The 19,431-nt window shown below is 46.8% G+C and overlaps 1 pseudogene; it reads right to left on the bottom strand.

The window, feature by feature from the left end:
* Positions 1-19,431, bottom strand: part of LOC102903967 (DNA-directed RNA polymerase III subunit RPC1-like) — a 23,033-nt pseudogene extending 3,602 nt beyond the window's left edge.

The raw sequence follows: 19,431 nt of genomic DNA, 5'->3' as shown, positions 1-19,431 counted from the left end.
TTCTGATAGGTCTGGAGTGAGGCACATGGAGGGAACAATGAAATGAAAGCTCCTACCTTAGCTGGAAAATCTTTCTCATTAAGTAACCATGAAAATACAATTAAATCTGGTGAGGTGGGTAAGGCTGTCCTCCCTACCCTGACAATAGGGAAACGAAGAGAGGTGAAACCCCAAAACTCCCAGGACTGGGTTAGTGGCTCTGGTGTCTAGGAGGAAAGAAATGGATCGCTTCCATGCTTCTGGGTTCCCTGCGAACGAGCCTGTGGCTGAGCCTAGGTCTGCTGGAGGTCTTTGCTTGATGTTCCTCTGCCCCTTGGTGCCTGGGTGCAGTCAGCTGACTGGTTGTCTTTCTAGGCGGCACTCTGAACAAGGCTCAGTGATGGCCTGGCAGGGCACGTACTAGCCCACGTGGCCTTTTTTCCCCCACACCCAACGGTTTTTGGGAGCCAGCTGGACACTTGGGTGTTTTTATCTCTCCCTGGTACACCTTAAATGCCATAGATGAAACTTCTGCCTGTGGGGTCAGGAGCCTTGCTCTCCAGATGCTTAAGTTTTAGTCCTATGTTGGGGAGGTCTGGGGGACAAGAGATGGATTTTATTCTGTGTCTTGAATTTTTTTTTGATGTCTGTTGGCTTGGGGACAGCTTTAGGAAGACCTGCCAGGAGGCAGGCAATAAACTGATCTATGGCTAAAGACCATCCTGATTACTGTAAACTTATTTGCGTGGATCCTAGCCTGCTTCCAGACTCATCTGTGCTTCTCATGGTAGCTTGAGAACAAGTGGGAGAAGTTAAGGTGAGAGACAGGGTTGGGCAGAAGCAGCCCAACCAATACTGGAGAGCGGAGAGCAGAAGTCAGAGAGGGTAGTGGCTGCACATGGCAGAGAAAGAATCAAAAATGGAGAAGGAGAAGGGTATAGCTGGAGTTTTCTTGGCCCCCCAGGGGCATGGACAGCATCCTATATTTCATCAAGATAGAATGTCATGGTACTCAGCTGAGGACCCTCCAGGGGTCTGGTGTGAGTAATATAGCTCAGGCTGCAGTTGTGGGAAATGGCAGGGGACTCACCAATCTTGGCAGCATGTGTGGTGGGGGAGACAGCGGTCACGGTGGCACGAGCGTTACCGCAGTGGTGGTGGCAATGGTGGCTGGGCAAATGAGAAAGCAGATCAGGCAGTCACAGGTCCTCAGTATAGGTTTCTGACAACACTCAGCCCCGGATGCTGAGTGAGTGGAATCTCCTATCTGAGTCCACGGCACTAATGAAAGGATGATAATCAGCACTGGTGGTGGCGCTGGTTGCGTCATGGAAAGGTCATGGTCAAGACAGAACCCAGTTGTAGCTAGAGTTTTCCTGCCTGGCCCACACTCAGGACAAATCTCTCTCACCCGCCAGTCCCACAGCCGCTCAGACCCAACCAAGTAAACACAGAGTCTTATATTGCTTACAAACTGTATGGCCGTGGCAGGCTTCTTGCTAACTGTTCTTATATCTTAAATTAACCCATTTCTATAAATCTATACCTTGCCACGTGGCTTGTGGCTTACTGGCATCTTCACATGCTGCTTGTCATGGTGGCAGCTGGCAGTGTCTCTCTGACCCAGCCTTCCTGTTCCCAAAATTCTCTTCTCTGCTTGCCCCGCCTATACTTCCTGCCTGGCTACTGGCCAATCAGCATTTTATTTACACAGAGCAATATCCATAGCACCCAGTGTTAGTTTTTAACATCTTTATTAGGAGGGAAAGTGGGGAGGAGAAAGAGGAAAGCCAGGCCTGGAGAGAGAGAAAGAGGGTATGTGTGTGTGGTGGGGAGGGAGCAGAGCAGAGCAGAGAGACAGTGTGGGGTCTGCATCCGGCTTTTAAGGCACAGGTTGCATGACCACACCTCGAGTACATAGTTGACAGGACCCCCGACGTTGTAAGACACAAGACCCCAAGCACAGGAGTGAGGGCAGGATCCTAACAGCTATCCCCATTGTTACTGCCTTAAAGAGCTGTCTTCTACCAAGGCCCATTAAGGAGAAATGGCCTGTGGATACCTTGGAAAACTCTAAGAGGAGAGACATAAGTCCGGAGCCCTACAAGGAGAAGGGGCCTGTAGGGAGACCTCAAGGAGAGGAAACAGAGCCCAGGGGGAAAAGGGACATAAAAACTCAGGCCACATCCAAGCCAAAAACCCCTGAGTCAGCCTGGCTCATCTGGCTCATTGTTTCCATCTCTTGATCCCTTTGATGCTGCCCCCTTGGCCTTCAAAGGATCCCTCAATGTCTGCTCTCCCTGCCAATCCATTCCTCACCCCTCCATCCATGCATTCCATTCCCTCGAATCTGTCTGCACCTCCGTCCTACTCTGGGTGGGGCAAGGCCCCAGGGGATGTGACTGGCCTCTTTCCTGTTAATATTAACCCCGGCAGAAATTGCTCCCTTGCCTGGTACCCCTGGGAGGCTCAGGATCTTAAGGACATTAAAAAGGCTGTTTCAGAGGATGGGCTAAATTCCTCTTGGGCTGAGACTATCCTTCTTGTCTGGCTCATCAAGCCTTGACCACTCTGGATTAGAAGTCCCTCACTAAAGCAGTCCTCTCTGGACCCCTCTACTTGAAATGGGATGCCTTCCATATAGAGGAGTGCAGGGTCCAGGCAGAGAGAAATCAAGTGGCCAACCCTCAATTCCCTATCACCTTTGGGATGCTGCCTGGTACCTCTAACCAGTACTCCACTGGCCTCTATCAAGATCAAGTTAGGGCACTTGGGATAGCTGCTTGGAAAAAACTGGATGAAGGCCCCACGGAGGGTCCATCAGGGTCCATCAGAGATCAGCGGGGACTTAGTAATGTTTGTAAAAAGGGTCAATAAGAGTCTCCAGAGAAAGTTTCCTCCCAGAGAGTTGAGGGATAAATTTGTTAAAATGTTGGTGTGGGACAGCATGAACACTGATCATAAGCTTGCCTGTGCTGGATTGAGAGATCAGGGCATTAGCAAATTGTGGCCTCCCTCCCGAGATGTTGGCTCTACTTCTCACCAGGTCCAAACCATGGCCGTAGCCATGTCGGCAGCTAATCGGGAACAGATGACAACCTTAGTCAATGCCCTCCAGCAAGTCTCCACAGGAGGGAAAACAGTTCTGCTTTGGTTGAGGGGAGGAAGGCCATTTTAAAAGAGTGTCCTAACCATGCTAAGGGCGCCTCCATGGCTCCTCCCCAATCAGGCCTGCCCCGCACCCCATGCCCCAGGTGTAAGAAGGGGTTCCACTGGGCAAAAGACTGTAGATCTAAATTCAACCTCCAAGAGGTGCCTTTAAACTCCCCCAGGGGCGATTGCCAGCCCTGTTAAATAAGGGGAAAGAGGTGGTCAAAGCCCACTGGACCGTACCCAAGATGACCCTAACTATTAAAGGAAAAACCTTTAATTTTCTCATAGACACTGGGGCTGACCACACGGTCATCTGAAAGAAGGAAGTCCCCTCCTCCTGGACCCCACGTGCTTGGCATTGGGGGGCATTCTATGTCATGGGAGACAGCTAATTGGTTGTCCTGGACCGAACCTGACAGTAATCACAGGGAGGTTCGCCCCCTTGTGGTTCTTGGCATAACTGACAACCTTCTTGGTCAGGACATCCTTGGGGAAGCTGAGGCCTCTATCACCGTGGACCATAAGGACCCTTATCAGGACGTGCTTGACACTGAAGAGGAGGGGTGGGAAACACACCCCAATTACAGGGATGATCCTTATTTTGAGAAGCTCAGACAAGACTTTCCCCAGGTTCACCCCCAATCCTAAGGGCACTGCTTGCCCCCTGGTGCCAGAGATTCAGTGGACACCTGGGGAACCTGTATGGGTTGAGCAGTGGCCTCTACCGTACTTTAAATTGCTATAGCTTGATGCTCTGGTTAAACAATTGTTCTTGGGGCATATATAGCCATCCACCAGCCACTGGAACTCTCCTGTTTTTGTTATTTAAAAAAGGCTAATGGTTCCTGGAGATTCCTACATGACTTAAGAAAAATCAACAAAAGAATGATCCCCAAAGGGGACTTCCCTGGATACCTGCCATCCCTAATATCTATTATCCAACGATTATTGATATTAAGGATTGTTTTTTCTCCATTCCATTCCATCTAAATGATATGGAGAAGTTTGCATTCTCCCTGCACTCTACCAATTTCAGGGGCCTGGACTTAAGGTTCGAGTGGACCATTTTGCCCCAGGGGATGGCTAACAGCCCCCCTATTACATATTTTTTCCTCCCTGATGAGATGCCCGATATTTTACTTTATATTTACATGGAAGATACTATTCTAGGAAGCCCCACTTTTGATGGGCCTTCAGGACCTCACCACTAATTGCCTTACCATCTTGAAAGATCATAATTTTAGGGTGGTTCCAGATCAAATACAGTCCATCACCCCTTTAAAAAATTCTGGGCTCTCTAATGTCCCTTGATACAGTTTCCCCAGCTACATCCCAGTTGCTTATTCAAGAGACCTATACCTTAACTCAGCTTCAAAAGATGCTGGGAGAAATAAATTGGCTGAAGCCATGGGTCTCTGTGCCCAAAGTGCAGTTAAACACTTTAAATAAACTCCTTAAGGACCTTGACCTTTCACCCCCCATTACCTTATCCTTCCACCATCTGCAAATCTTGCAAGAGGTTCAACAAGTCATTGATACAGCGGTCCTAAGGAGATTCAACCCTGACCTGCCTGTCTCCCTGTGTATTTTTCCTGTGGAAACCTTATGCACTGTGCTGTTAGCACAAGAGGGGGAGCCCATTCATTGGGTTCACCTCTCAGTGGGTAGAGCCTCCCCCCCACCCCCGGTTTACTCCCTGACCAACCAGGTAGCTGACTGTATTATTAAGGGTAGGGATATTTCTGTCAGGATGTTTGACACAGAACCTCATTCTGTTATTGTTCCATTTAAAATTACTGACTTTACCTGGCTTCAAAGAAATGATAGCAGAATTGCCATAGCCCTTGAGGAGTTTCTGGGGAAGGTTGACTGCCCATAATGGCCCCTATAAATGGATGAGTTCCTTCTCCATCTGGAGTGGAGACACCCTAGAATTTTTCTGCCTCACCCAAACCCCGATTTTCTTATGATGTTTACTGACAGGGGACGTTTGGGGGCCTCCCTTGTTGTGTTCCCACCCCTTGGATGAGGAGAGAAACCTATACCTATAAAAACAATATCCCACGAGGTGGAGGGGTCTGCACAGTTTAAGGAACTGTTTGCTGTTGTTATGGGACTAGCTTCCATATCAGAGTCATTTAATCTCTTCTCTGATAGCCTTTATGTTGTAAATCTTTTGCCCAACCTGGCTGAAGCCCATATTAAATTAGATTCCAACCCCATTTCTCCTCTTATGATTCAGACTCGCTCCTTACTTAAACAGAGACTCAATCCCATTTATTTACAACATCTTAGAGGTCACCAAAATTTGCCAGGATTCCTTTCCAAAGGAAATCAGTTGGCCGAACATCTGGCTTCAATGCCTCAATGTAATTCTGTTACTGAGGCCACAGATTTCCACCTACTTACCCATGTTAACTGGAGAGGCCTGAAACATAGGTTTCCTCAGGTGCTGATTAAAGATCTCAAAAAATTGTCTGGACCTGTAATTCTTGTCAGCCCTTCCTTCAGATCCCTCCCCTCCAAAAGATGGGGAGCAATCCCCAAGGACTTTGCCCCAATCATCTCTGGCAGATTGATGTCACATATTCTCCATTTGGAAAACTTAAATATGTTTTTATTTCCATGGATACCTTCCTCTGCGCCTGTTGGGCACCAGCTCATGCTGGGGAAAAATCCAAACATGTGATTAGCCATATGCTTCAATGCTTTGCCACCCTTGGTTTACCCAGCCAAATCAAAACAGATAATGGCCCATGCTTTACTGGCAAAGCTTTTATAAATTTTCTACACACCTGGAAAATTTCTCATTCTACTGGCATCTTATAAAATCCAAGGGGTCAGGCCATCATGGAAAGATTCAACCAAACACTTAAGTCGCGATTACAAAAACAAAAGGGGGAGTCTCTACTCCCACATGATCAACTAAGAAAGGAATTATTAATCTTAAATATTTTAAATTTTTCTAAGTAAGATAAATTTTTGTCTACTTTTCAAAAATATGTCCTCCTTGGTTACTTACAGTACCATTTGGGTCAAGTAGAGGGACCCCTTAACTGGGGCCTGGAGGGGGCCAGACCCATTCCTCACTGAAGGAAGAGGGTTTGGATGTGTCTTTCCTCAAAATGAAAAGAGACTCATGTGGGTACTGGCCAGAGACCTCAAATATTTACCCCAACAAGGGGACAATGATAATGATGGCTCCAGGGAGTGTTCCACCCCAGAGGATAGTCTTTTTGCTTCTTCCTCCAAAACGACCAAAGATGCAGATGTTGTTGCTCATCCTGATGGTGATACTGACTGCCCAGCCTGGTGAAGAAGGGTTTGGGAATTCTTATGATGCACAAGAAACCCTGAACTTGATATACGGAAAACCCTGTGATTGTGGTGGTGGAATGTTCAAGGCCTCACCATAGTCCAGACAGCTGATGAGCACAGCAGATTGTGGTGGTAAAGTCGCACACCTCAGCATTTGTACCAGCACCACTGTTATTGGACCTGCCTCACATAAATGGGTTTGTGTACAGAAGCCTAAAATCATACCTACAGTAAATGGCAAATATGGGCCCTGCCCTTGCACCTCCTTTTACCAATCTATTCCACCTGCTATACCATGGTGCATGAATACATTAGAAAGACTGATAATAAGACCTACTGGATTGCCATCAGAAATGGCATTGGCCATTTGGGTACATTTGGTTCTGCTTTGGAAGGCACCCAGCGGGGAACTGAATCCTGTTTCAGCCACTCCAGTTACCCTGTTTACTGGGAATTGGAGGCCCCCATTGGTTATTCTGATGGAAGAGGAGTGCAGGACCAGTTGTGGGAATTACAGACCCAAAAGAGAGTGGAACAACTGCTTAAAGCTGAGTTTCCCGAGCTCTTCTACCACCCCTTAGCCCCTGCTGATGCCCAGCCTATCCTCTACATGCTTAATCAGATCAATCCCTCCCTTTTGGAAAATTGTTGGCTCTGCTTCCACCCAGGGCCACTGCGACCATTGGCATTGCCTATTAATGTTTCCCATTTCAACTTTACATTTTTTAAATTGATGTTTCCTCTACTGTCCCCCCACCTGGCTGTTCCCCTACCCCACCTATTAAGGTGCATCCCCTCCATGTTTTGCCCACTAATTCCTGTCTCTAGGCTCCACCACAAAATGGTACAAATGCCACCGATGTGGGCCAGGTCTCCTCTTCCTTTTGTGCTGGCAACCACACTAGCCCCCCCTTAAGCAGGTATGTCCCCCCATGGGAATTTTGTGTGTAGAGGAGGAATGGCTTTTCGCTTTCTCCCTGGGACATGGACAGGCCTTTGGGCCCTTGCCATACTCATACTGGATGTGGATATTGTCCCTGGTGATGAGACTCTTCCAGTACCCTCTTTTGACTACATAGGAGGAAGGTCTAAGAGGGCCATTCAAATGATACCTCTCCTTGTTGGCCTGGGAGTAACTGCAGGCATGGCCACAGGAGCCACCAGGGTAGGCCTGTCCACACATCTTTTCAGAAAATTACCCATTCAGTTAATTGATGATGCAAAGGCCATCTCCAGCACCATTCTTGACCTGTTGAGTCAGTTAGACTCTCTGGCTGAGGTAGTCCTCCAGAATAGGAGGGGGTTAGATCTTCTAACTATGGAAAAGGGGGGATTTTGTTTGTTTTTACAGGAGAAATGCTGCTTCTATGCTAACAAGTCGGGGATTGTCCAGGATAAGATAAAGAGGCTCCAGGAAGACCTAGAATGGAGACGGCAGGAGTTTCAAGACAATCCTCTGTGGACAGACCTTCATGGATTCTTACCCTACCTACTTCCCCTCCTTGGACCCTTCTCCTTATTCTTCTCACCATTAGGCCTTGTGTGTTCAATAAGTTCACACAATTTATCCACCAGAGACTGGACACGATCAAGATAAATCAGGTTGAGGTACACTACCAAAGATTAGCCACTCAGGAGTCTGGTCCCTCCCATGGCTGGGTATTCTCCTACAAACGCCCTTCTTCTGCTTTCCACTTGAGCAATGACAGGTAAGCTCTCAGACAGGCTGAAATAACCAAAGACAGGTCATGGAGTGAACCCTACTATCCTATTCATGATACATGACACTCAATGATGGGTAAGATCTCCAAGTGGGGGACAACCTAAGACAGGGGGCCATGTCTTACAAAAAACAAAAGGGCCAGGCATGAGGCCCAGTGTAACTTCCTGAGCCTAGCTTGAGTTTGGCGACCTGTCTTCGGACATGACTTCCATATATGAGTGACTCAGTTCAACCTGAACTAGTATTGCCTCAGCCTAGTAACTGCTGAGATGGCATCATCTCATTGGCCTGCTACCCTCACTCCATCCCTCATCACCCCAACCTATATAAGTCCACTCCTGATGCAATAAAATGAATTCCTGCTTTGACAAGACTCCTGGCTCAGTGTACTTTTCTCCAGTGGACAGGGGAGGTCTGGGCCGTCGATACTCACCATCCTGCTCAGCCCCGGGGAGACCAGCTGGACTGGTCCTGTTTCCACCCTACCTGTTGGTCAGACTGACAAGGCCAAACCTGGTAATACCCAGGACTTCACCCTGTGTCAGAGAATATGATCAGATGAGACATTTCAAGAAGTTCAAAACCAAAGCAGAAGACATTATCCCAACATCAGAACCAATAAAAACATCCAGGCAGCTATTCATGGCACCACTAAATGCAGATGGTTTTCAGTGCAGCTTCAAAGCCACTGAGTTCGCGGGGAATCCTAAGGACAGCCTGTCACCTGTCAATTGTACCCAGACACTGTGCCACACAGAATTAAAAATATGAGTTTCAGAAAGGGGGATTGCTTCTCCTTTCCTATGATCATTAACCTGATACTAGAAACAATTTATCTAATTCCAGTCAAGAAAATGAGCCAAACATGCAACAGATCCACACAGGACTGCCACTGTCAATATTTTATCATGTGAAGGAGGACTTCATGAAGCCTCACCTGAGGATTTATAGCCAGGTAGTGGTTGTTGGGGGTGGAGACAGACATATTCTTTAATGGTGTAAACACTGGTGAGGTGCCCATGGTCCAGTAATGAGCCTGTCCCTAACATCTGTCCTTGTAAGCAGCCCTAATGACATTCATTGGGTCATTAAAAAAAAGGAATGAAGATAGAAGGACTAGGAGGAAGAGGAAGGAGACAAGGGGGAATGGGAAGTGCACAAGAGAGGGTAACAAGAGGAGAATATGACCAAAGTATGTCAGGATATACATACATAAAAAGGTCATAATGAAATCCATGTTATGCACAATTAATATATGCTAATAAAAGCATTTGAGAAAACAAAATCAATGGCTCATGAGGAAGAGTAAAAAAGGTTGATCTCTGGCCTCCACATAAATGGAGGGGGCACCCACATGATTATGCACCCACATGTATATACAACAAATAGATATAAACCTGTATTGCAGAAAAAGTGAAATACTATAATCACACATTTGCAGACACCTTCTCCTTCAGGGCTGCCATGGTCACACCTGGTGTTTATGTTTTGATTCTGGAGGTGAGCCCAGGAACTCAGGGATATTTACTATGACCTTGCTCTACATCTGAGCTACACCTCTGGCTCCATAATGTCCTCTACTTCAGTATAGGCTTATTAGGAAAGGGTCATATAGGCACAATGCACTACTGTATGGGGAGGAAGCAAACACCCATAGCAGCTCCTACTACACTACTTACTGTGTGTGTGTGTGTGTGTGTGTGTGTGTGTGTGTGTGTGTGTGTGCTGATGGAGATCAAACACAGGGTCCATGCATGCTAGGCAAGCACTCTACCGCTGAGCCCCTAGCCCTACTCTCTGGAAATGGCTACAGAAGCAGCACTGGAATGGGTTAAGGAACCATCACCCCAAGTCACCTGGGTGTCCTAGTTTTGGTAATGGCCAGTTTGGCTGTAGAATAAGACTCAGGACATGGACAAAAGCTGTGTTCAAGCTTTTCTCCTCCAATGACTGGTTGTGTTGAAATTCTCACATTGAGAATTTAACAAAACACCTGATCCCATCAGCACACATGGGCCTTTGTTGGTGACACCTACTTCCTGTCCAGGTCAGTCCTCATAGAAGTGTACTTTCTATGCTGTTTACACTCTCTGGCTGTTTGCCAGATGGAGGATTTCATGACCCCTGACAACCTGGAGCATCCCTTCTCTCACACATTGTAGGTCATCAGGTCGGAGAGCAGCATCACGTGCCTCATGTCGATGCTCATACCATGGTTGACCATCATGTACTGGATCTTGTTGATGATGGTTGTCCAGGAAGCCTCAATTCCCAGAGTTTTCTCCACCTAGGGAGAGCTAGGAGTGAGTGGAGGCAGTCCCTTCTGGGAGCTACTTCACTCCTACTTCTTCCCATTTGACAAACACAAAGCACACACTGCTCTATTTCCCAAAACAGATTGCTGTTTAAATGCTGGGGAAGAGAGAGCAAATGCCAGGGGTAGGAAACAGCTGGGTACTGGCTCAGGGTCCAGTTGCAATGGTACCTCATACGTGTTCCTGGAAGTGTGCTGGGTACCTTCTATACCATGGGTGGCCATGACTGCCCACAGGCTGTCACCTTCTACTAGACACTTAAACTTTCCCATTGCCCTCTGCTTGCTGAAATGGATGGCAGCTCTGGACACCCCTGGGATGCCTTGTTCCACCACCTACGTTCAACACAAATGCTCAAGATGCTGCAACCTCTAGGTCCCTACTGAGAGGCTCAGAAACAGGGCTGAAGAATGGGCTGGTATCCTAGTTCATGCCATTCTCAGCACCATTATTAGCAGCAGAGTATATACTCCAAGAGTGTCTAGGTACTGCCTAGGGTTAGGTGGCAGACAGTTCAGAGGACTGTGCCCCAACCTATAATCAGCTTGAAGAGAGTAGAAGAAGATTGACAGACAGACTTCCTGTCTAAGAGGTCAATACAAGAGCTAGCTGAGGGCTCAGTAGATAAAGGAGCTTGCCACAGCCTAACAACCTGAGTTTGATCCTTGGGACCCACAAGGTAGAGATAAGGAGCCAAATCCCACAAGCACACCACCCACTCCCACACCCCAAAACCAATTAAGAACCAGGCTGAGCCCATGGCCATGAAGTACTTGGTGCCGTCCTTGGTCTCTGTAGTGCTCTGTTCCCCACCCCCACTCTTGGCTATCTATCCATGAGAGGACTCTTGGTCTTACCTTGGGTAGATCCTCTTTCAGAAACTGCAGCACATAATACATGGAGCTCTTGCTGTTTTCCCTGGGTGTGACACACACCACGGCCTCACCATGAACAGCCACATCACCAGGCTTCACTTGGAGCTTGGATGTGCAGATGGAGTACCGCACTGTCTCAGCATTCACCTGCAAAGTGCCAGGGACATTACCAACAGACACCTGAAGACTTCTGTGTCAATGGCTTTCAGCCTTAATGTCATGATGCCTTTTCCGCCTCCAAAGACAGGGTTCTCTGTGTAGTCCTGCTGGTCCTAGAACTATGTAGAACTGATGTCCTCAAACTGAGATCTGCCTGCCTCTTGTCTGGCTCATGAGGGCTCTTGAAGAAGTCTTGTAGTCATGTTTTGCTGCCTGGTCTACCACAAAATTTACTTTTATTTTGATTCATGTGTATGTGTTTGTCTGTGTGAATGCATATCACTTGTGTATAGGTATACATGAAGACAGATGAGGGGGGTCATCTCCTCCAGAGCTGGAGTTACAGGAGGTTGTGGGTGCTAGAACAGAACTTTTGTCTCCTGGAAGAGCAGTAAGTGCTCTTAACTACTCGGTAAACTCTCCAACACCACAAAATTATGATATAAAACATATTTATGTTAAGTATCTCTGCTTGATCCATAAATAGTAGATTCTTTTCACTAAGAAGGTTGCTGTTTGTGTGCTACACTCCCACATGTAACTGGAGTCTTCATTTTTTTTCTGGTCCCTAGATAAAACCTTGTACATGCTAGGCAATTACTCTCCTAACAAGCTACACCAATGCTTTTAAATAAGCTCTGTTACCAGAGTCACAAGGCCCACAGCAAGATAGACTTGATTGTCATGTGGGAACCACAGACTGTGGCACTTGAGAATGGCTTCCAGAACTGTTTCAAGGCTAAGACTGACGTAAGGATTAGAGGGCAAGGGGAATGTGGCAGTTCTCAGTCTGCAATCCCAACCCAAAGTCAGCTGACCCCTAGATCCATGGTTACCAGTCAAATGTTCTCTATCTCCACAAATACCAGTGTGAGGGGGTCAGGTTAACCCACCAACTGAAAACACTACAAACCAGCCAAGCCCTGTGCTGAGACCCACAGGTGAGTAAGGCAGAGCTGGCCCTGGCTCCTTCCACAGAACATGAAGACGGACACAGAGATCAAATATCCTAACATACTGTGAAGGTAAACCCACAAATGTAGAACACACCCACACCAAGTCAAACAGTTTCTTATGATGGCCATGTCTTGTCTGCATCAGGGTCAACTCAGAAGGACATGAGAGTTAATGGGGTGACCAACAACAAAGACCAGCCAGAATCTTTGCACGGCCTCTCTGCCTGCTGAACGTTAACCCTGGTTTGGCAGCACCTGCCTCAGGACCATGGGATCACATCCTCCACATTTTACCTCTCTGACTCACCTCCAGTCTCAGAAGTCAGAGCCATTCCAGGGAAAGCTTGACGAGAATAAAGCAGTCATCAGGAAGAAACACCTCTTCAATATACTCTGAGATCTGCCATGGCAAAAGAGTCTCCATCCTCATGTCCACTCTGCCACCCCAGGCCTGCACAGACACACTCTCCACCCAGGCACACGGTCTCTGCTGCAGCCACATCCACAGCTGCTGTGCTGCTTCCACACATTGCTGACAGGACGTTTGACACCATTTTCTTGTTATCAAGAGGGATTCCTTACCTCTCCCAGGAGGGTTTTCTCCATTCTGCCTTTCACTGGGCATGTATAATCCACAATTTCATCCTTGTCTAGGTGTGCTGTGATAATTGGAGTGCTGAAAGAAGGAGGAAGGATCAGCACACAAGGGACCAGGACTGTGTGCCGTGAACTGTTATAAAATCTGAGTGCTAGGCCGGGCGGTGGTGGCGCACGCCTTTAATCCCAGCACTCGGGAGGCAGAGCCAGGCGGATCTCTGTGAGTTCGAGGCCAGCCTGGGCTACCAAGTGAGTCCCATGAAAGGCGCAAAGCTACACAGAGAAACCCTGTCTCGAAAAACCCAAAAAAAAAAAAAAAAAAAAATCTGAGTGCTACTCACAAACCATGAGTACTTTATTAGAACTCACTTTGGGGAGGCCTGTAAGAAAGGACTTTAAAGACCTGTCACTGAGGCTAACTAATTTCAGAAGACCCCAAGTGCCCATTCCATCCAGGAGAAGGTTTAAGAAAGTTTCCTGATGGAGGGAGCCCTCCCTCTTAGTTCTTGACTTTCTGCTCCCCAAGGAACCAACTCCTCATGCATTTCACCTCCCTCTGCCCCTCCCCTGCTCCTGTGACCACCACTCTCTTCAGGAGACAGTATCCCATCAACACAGGCCCTTAGCACAGATCTGACCAGCATGCAGGAGGCAGGCAGACTTCCAATCACCCTGGATATCCACTCTTGTTGGTCTACAACCAGGAGCAGCTATTTCTCATTTGATTTTATTCTATAGCAAATTCTACAGCAAAACTTAGAGAATAGGTAAAATAAAATTTACTCCTAAAAACATGATGTATCTCTAGTTCTTCTAGTCTCTGATCTCTTGAAAATGTGATTGTGACATGTGGAGTTTACAGAGAACGGCTACAAACCAAGCAGGAGAAAAATCAATCAGGGCCATTCATGTGTAGAGTGATGGCACCAAAGGATGACATGTCTACTGACCTAGTGCTCAACACTGCTAGCTCATTTATTATTTTCCCTTTCATGTAACTAGTAGCCATAAAAAATACACAAAAAAAGCATCCAAGAAATGGCTCAGGGGGTGAGAGCACAGGCTGCTCTTCCAGAGGTCCTGAGTTCAATTCCCAGCAAACACAGGGTGGCTTGCAACCATCTCCAGTGGGATCTGATGCCATGCTCTCTTCCGGCATAAAGGCCTGCATGCAATAGAGCATTCATGTATATGTATAAAATCAATAAACAAACCATAAAAATAAAAATAAAACAAGACTAAGATTCCACTTTGACTCTATCCAGTTTTGACCTGAGCAACTTTCTAAAAGCCCAAACACTGATCAACACAGCAAACCTGCCCTCTGAACACCAGACACTGCCCTATTAACAAATCACAGGCATTCATGAGCATAAGGACCACTGGACCTCAAGAAACAAGCCAGGGAGTCCCTACCTAATGGCCTTGAAAGCATTGATGATCTCTTTGATCCGTGGCACACCCAGGGTGATGTTCATGGAAGCTACCGCTGCAATGTGGAAAGTCTTCAGGATCATCTGGGTGCCTGGCTCACCAATGCTCTAAGAGCCTGACTCCACCTGTGCCCTACAAGAAGATATTGCACAACAGTGAAAAGGACAGCAAAGTTGCTGGGCACAGGCTTCTGGTTACTGCCTCTTAAAGGAAAACATATAGATTCTGTTGGGTTATTATGGAAACAGCAATTGGCCAGACAATGTTTGTGCCAGAGAAAGAGACTGGCACAGACTAGGAACAAGTGCCATTAGGCAAGCAAGATGGTCAGAGGGACAGACAACATGACTAAATTCTGTGTGGTCAGCATGTGATACACAGAGGGCTGATGTCCAGTGTGTGGAGTAGTTTGAAGTGGTCTGCTCTTACTGAGTATTAAGGTGGTCAGAGAGCTGGAATCTGCCACAAAGAACACGAGTTTCCTTATGGACAAAAGAAATCCAGGAAATTCCTTGTAAGTCCTTTCATGTTAAGGAACATCCAGTCAATAGTCCTACTGGAAACCAGAGATGCCAGGCACAAATCTTTCCAATCCTGCAGTGGTGCTGGGACAGTGTGCTTGCTAGTTTTTATTATCAGCCTGATCCGACCTAGAGTCACTTAGAAAGAGGGACTCCCAATAAGGAATTATCTAGATCAGGTTGATTTTTGGCATGTAAGGGGGTTATTTTATAGATAATGTATATGTAAGGGGGTTATTTATTGTTAATTGAGATGAAAAGACTCACCCTAAAATGGGCAGAATCATTTCTTTGGCTGTGGACTGAACTGTGTAACAGTAAAGAAAGAGCATAGGGGGCTGGAGAGATGGCTCAGCGGTTAAGAGCACTGGCTGCTCTTCCAGAGGTCCTGAGTTCACTTCCCAGCAACCACATTGTGGCTCACAACCACCTGTAGTGAGATCTGGTGCCCTCTTCTGCGTGTGCAGGCAGAACACTGTACACATAACAAATAAATAAATCTTAAAAAAAAAGATAGAGCATTGCAGAGCCAAGCAGGCAGCATATGTGTGTTCGTTTCTCTATGCCAATATGATGTGACTAGGGAAGTTCTTGCCTTGACTCCCCCAGATAGACTCTAATCTGGAACTGTGAACTAAAAGTCAATTCTTCCTTCCCTAAATTACTTTTGGTCAGAGTATTCTGTCACATCAACAGAAATGAAACCAGGTCAGCCAGGATGCTGAACCTAGTGAGAATATCCTGTACAGGAGAGTCCTGCATGGATGCCTGGCAGTCTAGAATAATTAGCATGCCCACCTCATGTACTTGTCCCTACAGGTCTCCAGAAACTTTGGGGTGGAGGTGATACGGTCCAACTGGTACAGCACACAAGGCTGGAAGGACAAAGCCAAGTGCACAGTCAAGACCAGCTACATCTGTGAAACCCTGTCCCCCTCCTCCCGTCTGGGAAAGCCGTACTTCTGTTGTGCCATTATCGTTGATGCCATATTTATCTCTGGTTTTCTTGATCTTCTCAGATACCCCTTTAATGCATGTTTTTTCCTGAAATTATTTCCTGAAATAATTACAGAACACACAAAAATTGTATGATTCTCAATGATTTAGACAGCATAATCATTCCATCACCTCCAACAATGGACACAGTGCACCATATCTTAGCAACTGCTAAATACACAGCATCAAGGATGCAGTGTGGGTCTTGGTTCTCTTGCACAGTGTTATAAGGAGTCTTCCACTTGGAAAACTGACACTCTTAAGATGTGGCTAGGTCTCATTACTCAACCATTTCCCATGTGTTGTTTGATATTTTGTTTGAGTTCTGACAAATAAAGCTTGCCTGGAGATCAGAGGGTGGAGCTAGCTACTAGTTAACCATAGAGGGCAGGCAGTGGTGGCACGCACCTTTAATCCCAGCACTTGGGAGGAGGAAGCAGGAAGATCAGGAGTTCAAGGCCACCCTGGGTTACTCAAAATTGAACCAATCTAAAAGAGAAACAGAGCTGGGAGGTAGTAGTGCACTTGTTTAATTCCAGCACTAGGGAGGTGGAGACAGGAATATAAGGCAGGTGGAGACAGGATCTCTCAGATTGCCTAGAGGTAAAAAGTATCTAGTGGCTGCTGCTCTGCTTCTCTGATATCCAGGCAATCTTTATTTGTCAGAACACAAACAAAATATCATACAACACCCATGAGTTATCTTGGGCCCTCAGTCATACTGTTGTGGGAAGAAGCTCAGCATAGCTCTGGGGACTTTACGAGGCTTACATTTCCACACTCAGAGTATGCATGACCCCACTGTGAAGGCCTCTTTGGACACATTATCAATCACTCTGAACATTACTGTTTCTGTCCTATGGTTACAGCTTCTCAGAGTGGCTTGGGATAGTCAGCTCTTTCTCTGTTTGGTTTTTCTCTATGTAACAGCTCTGATTGTCCTGGAACTCACTTTGTAGACCAGGCTGGCCTTGAACTCACAGAGATCCACCTGCCTCTACCACCCACTGCTGGGACTGAAGCTGTGCACCACCATGCCTAGCTCAACTCTTTCTTTATATTGAGAAGGGATGAGACATGGAAGGTAACTCTGTAGTCAGACATCTTTCTAGATAGAAATGATTTCATTTAAGAAAGAGCTTTATGCCAGGCGGTGGTGGCACACGCCTTTAATCCCAGCACTTGGGAGGCAGAGGCAGGTGGAGCTCTGTGAGTTCAAGGCCAGCCTGGTCTCCAAAGAGAGTTCCAGGAAAGGCACAAAGCTACACAGAGAAACCCTGTCTCGAAAAACCAAAAAAAAAAAAAGAGCTTTATTAAAGTAAGAATTAAAGTCTCAGAAAGGGCTGGAGAGATGGATAGGAGTTAAGAACACAGGTTACTCTTCCAGAGGATCCAGGTACAATTCCCCAGCACCCTCACAGTCAAAACCAAAACATAAACCAAGGAAACCTTCAAGGCACACCATAGATGAAGGCCCCCAAGAGGAATGGGAAGACAACACAATGGTTTTCTGATCCTCAATGGAAAGATGCTGCAGTCTGAGACACATGGCAGTCACTAGTGACAGATGCTCAGAATGGCTGCAGGAGTAAGAGTGGACGTGGGCTGGTAACAGGGCTCACACAGACCAGCTCTCTAGGTTCTTTCTCCTAATAGGAAGACAAGACATCAATTCTTCATGCTGGCTAGTGAGATACTGTCCAGAACACAATAAAAACCACATTAAGACCATGGCTTACAAAATGCACTGGGAGGCATTTGACAGACTACGTTCTCACCACCACAGGGCAGAGCCTACCTGCAGGAAGCTGTCTTGGCAGCAGAGGAACTCGTTCTTCTTCATGATGGCCTCAGTGGTCAAGGTGAGCTCGTTCTTACTGAGAGCAGGTTCGCTCTGACATGGAAACACTGCCTGAGTACAGAAGGGACATGGGTTACATATACCTGGTGAGGGGGAGGGAGAGCACTAGGCAGAGGAATTTACCAGACATAAAAACACTCAGTGAGATTTTAGCAACCTGTGGCTCTCTCTGCTAACAAACTCTAGACTCCCCTTTTCATCTGAAAATGAAAACCAGATAAGATGATACTCTGCCTTTTGTTTGTTTGTCTGAGCCAGTGTTGGGTAGCTCAGGCTAGCCTCAAACTCACTATGGAGTGAAACTCCTTTAACTCCTGATCCTCTTCCCTCTCAAGCCACAGAATTACAGGCATGCACTATCACCCCAGTCAGGAATCCCCATTGTATTTAAAGAGTTCCACTCTAACTGGTTAGTATGGATTTATTACTTTCAAACTCAACTCCAGCCCAGAATTGCCTTAAAAATGTACATTGCTGTACATTTCAGCCATCTGGAAGACCCAGGCACATAAATCACAAGTTCAAAGCTTGCCTGGCTACAGAATATATTGAAGGCCAGTTTGGGCAGCTGAGCAAGACCTTGCCTGAAAATAAAAAGTAAACGCATACCAAAAGATCAAGGTGTTGGTAATAGAGTTTTTCCCAGCATACCCTAGGCCCAGGCCTCAACTTCTGCACTCCAAAAACCATCCAGCCAACTAAACATCTCCAGAGGGGTTTCCTCCTCAAGCTCATGGGGTTTTCTCAATGTTTTAGTGCTTTCTGACCCATTCTCAACTGGTGGCTTCCAACTACTAGAAACAACTGAAAAACCACCTTGGTGGAACCTTCTGCTGCTAGAAGATCTGGGTCAAAAAGATTGGTTCCAACTCATATTCCTGACTACTAGCAATAGTGGAGAGGGTGGCTGATGTGCCTACTCTGATGATCAGATTGGTGAATACCCTAACTGTCATTATAGAGCCTTCATCCAGTAACTGATGGAAGCAGATGCAGAGATCCATAGTCAAGCACCAGGCTGAGCTCTGGGAGTACTATCTATCCCTGATGCATGAGCTGCTTTTTCAGAGAAACCTTGAACAGCCTTGATGCAGGGAAGGGGCTTGAACCTGCCTCAGATGAATGTACCAGGCTTTGCTGAGTCCCCAAGGGAGGCCATACCTTTTTGGAGGAGGGCATGAGGAGTGGGTGGGAGTGGTAAGTGGTGGGGGAGCAAGAGGAGGAATGAGGTGGGGATCTGTTGTTGGTATGTAAAATGAATAAAAAAATTTCTTAATAAAGAAAAAAAAAAGAAATGAAGAGCGCCTATGAAGTTACCACTATGACAGACGTTTTCTAGAGCCAAGCCCCTGGCAGGGCACACAAACAGCCAACCTTAGCTCACCTTTGGAGCCACACAGGGCCATGCTGAAGGAGCTGTTGCTCTTGTCTAGCTCTTGGAGGCAGGCTCTGCCAGGGTGGTCCTGGATCACAGACAGCACCTTCAGGATCAGGGCCCGGGGGAGGGGCAGAGAGGGAAGAAAATGCAGTCCCTGATGGGACAT

The sequence above is a fragment of the Peromyscus maniculatus genome, chromosome 9, assembly GCF_049852395.1.
Source record: "Peromyscus maniculatus bairdii isolate BWxNUB_F1_BW_parent chromosome 9, HU_Pman_BW_mat_3.1, whole genome shotgun sequence".
NCBI classification, from domain to species: Eukaryota; Metazoa; Chordata; class Mammalia; order Rodentia; family Cricetidae; genus Peromyscus; species Peromyscus maniculatus.
Note: the sequence above shows the minus strand (reverse complement) of the source record. Positions and strands in the feature narration are given on the sequence as shown.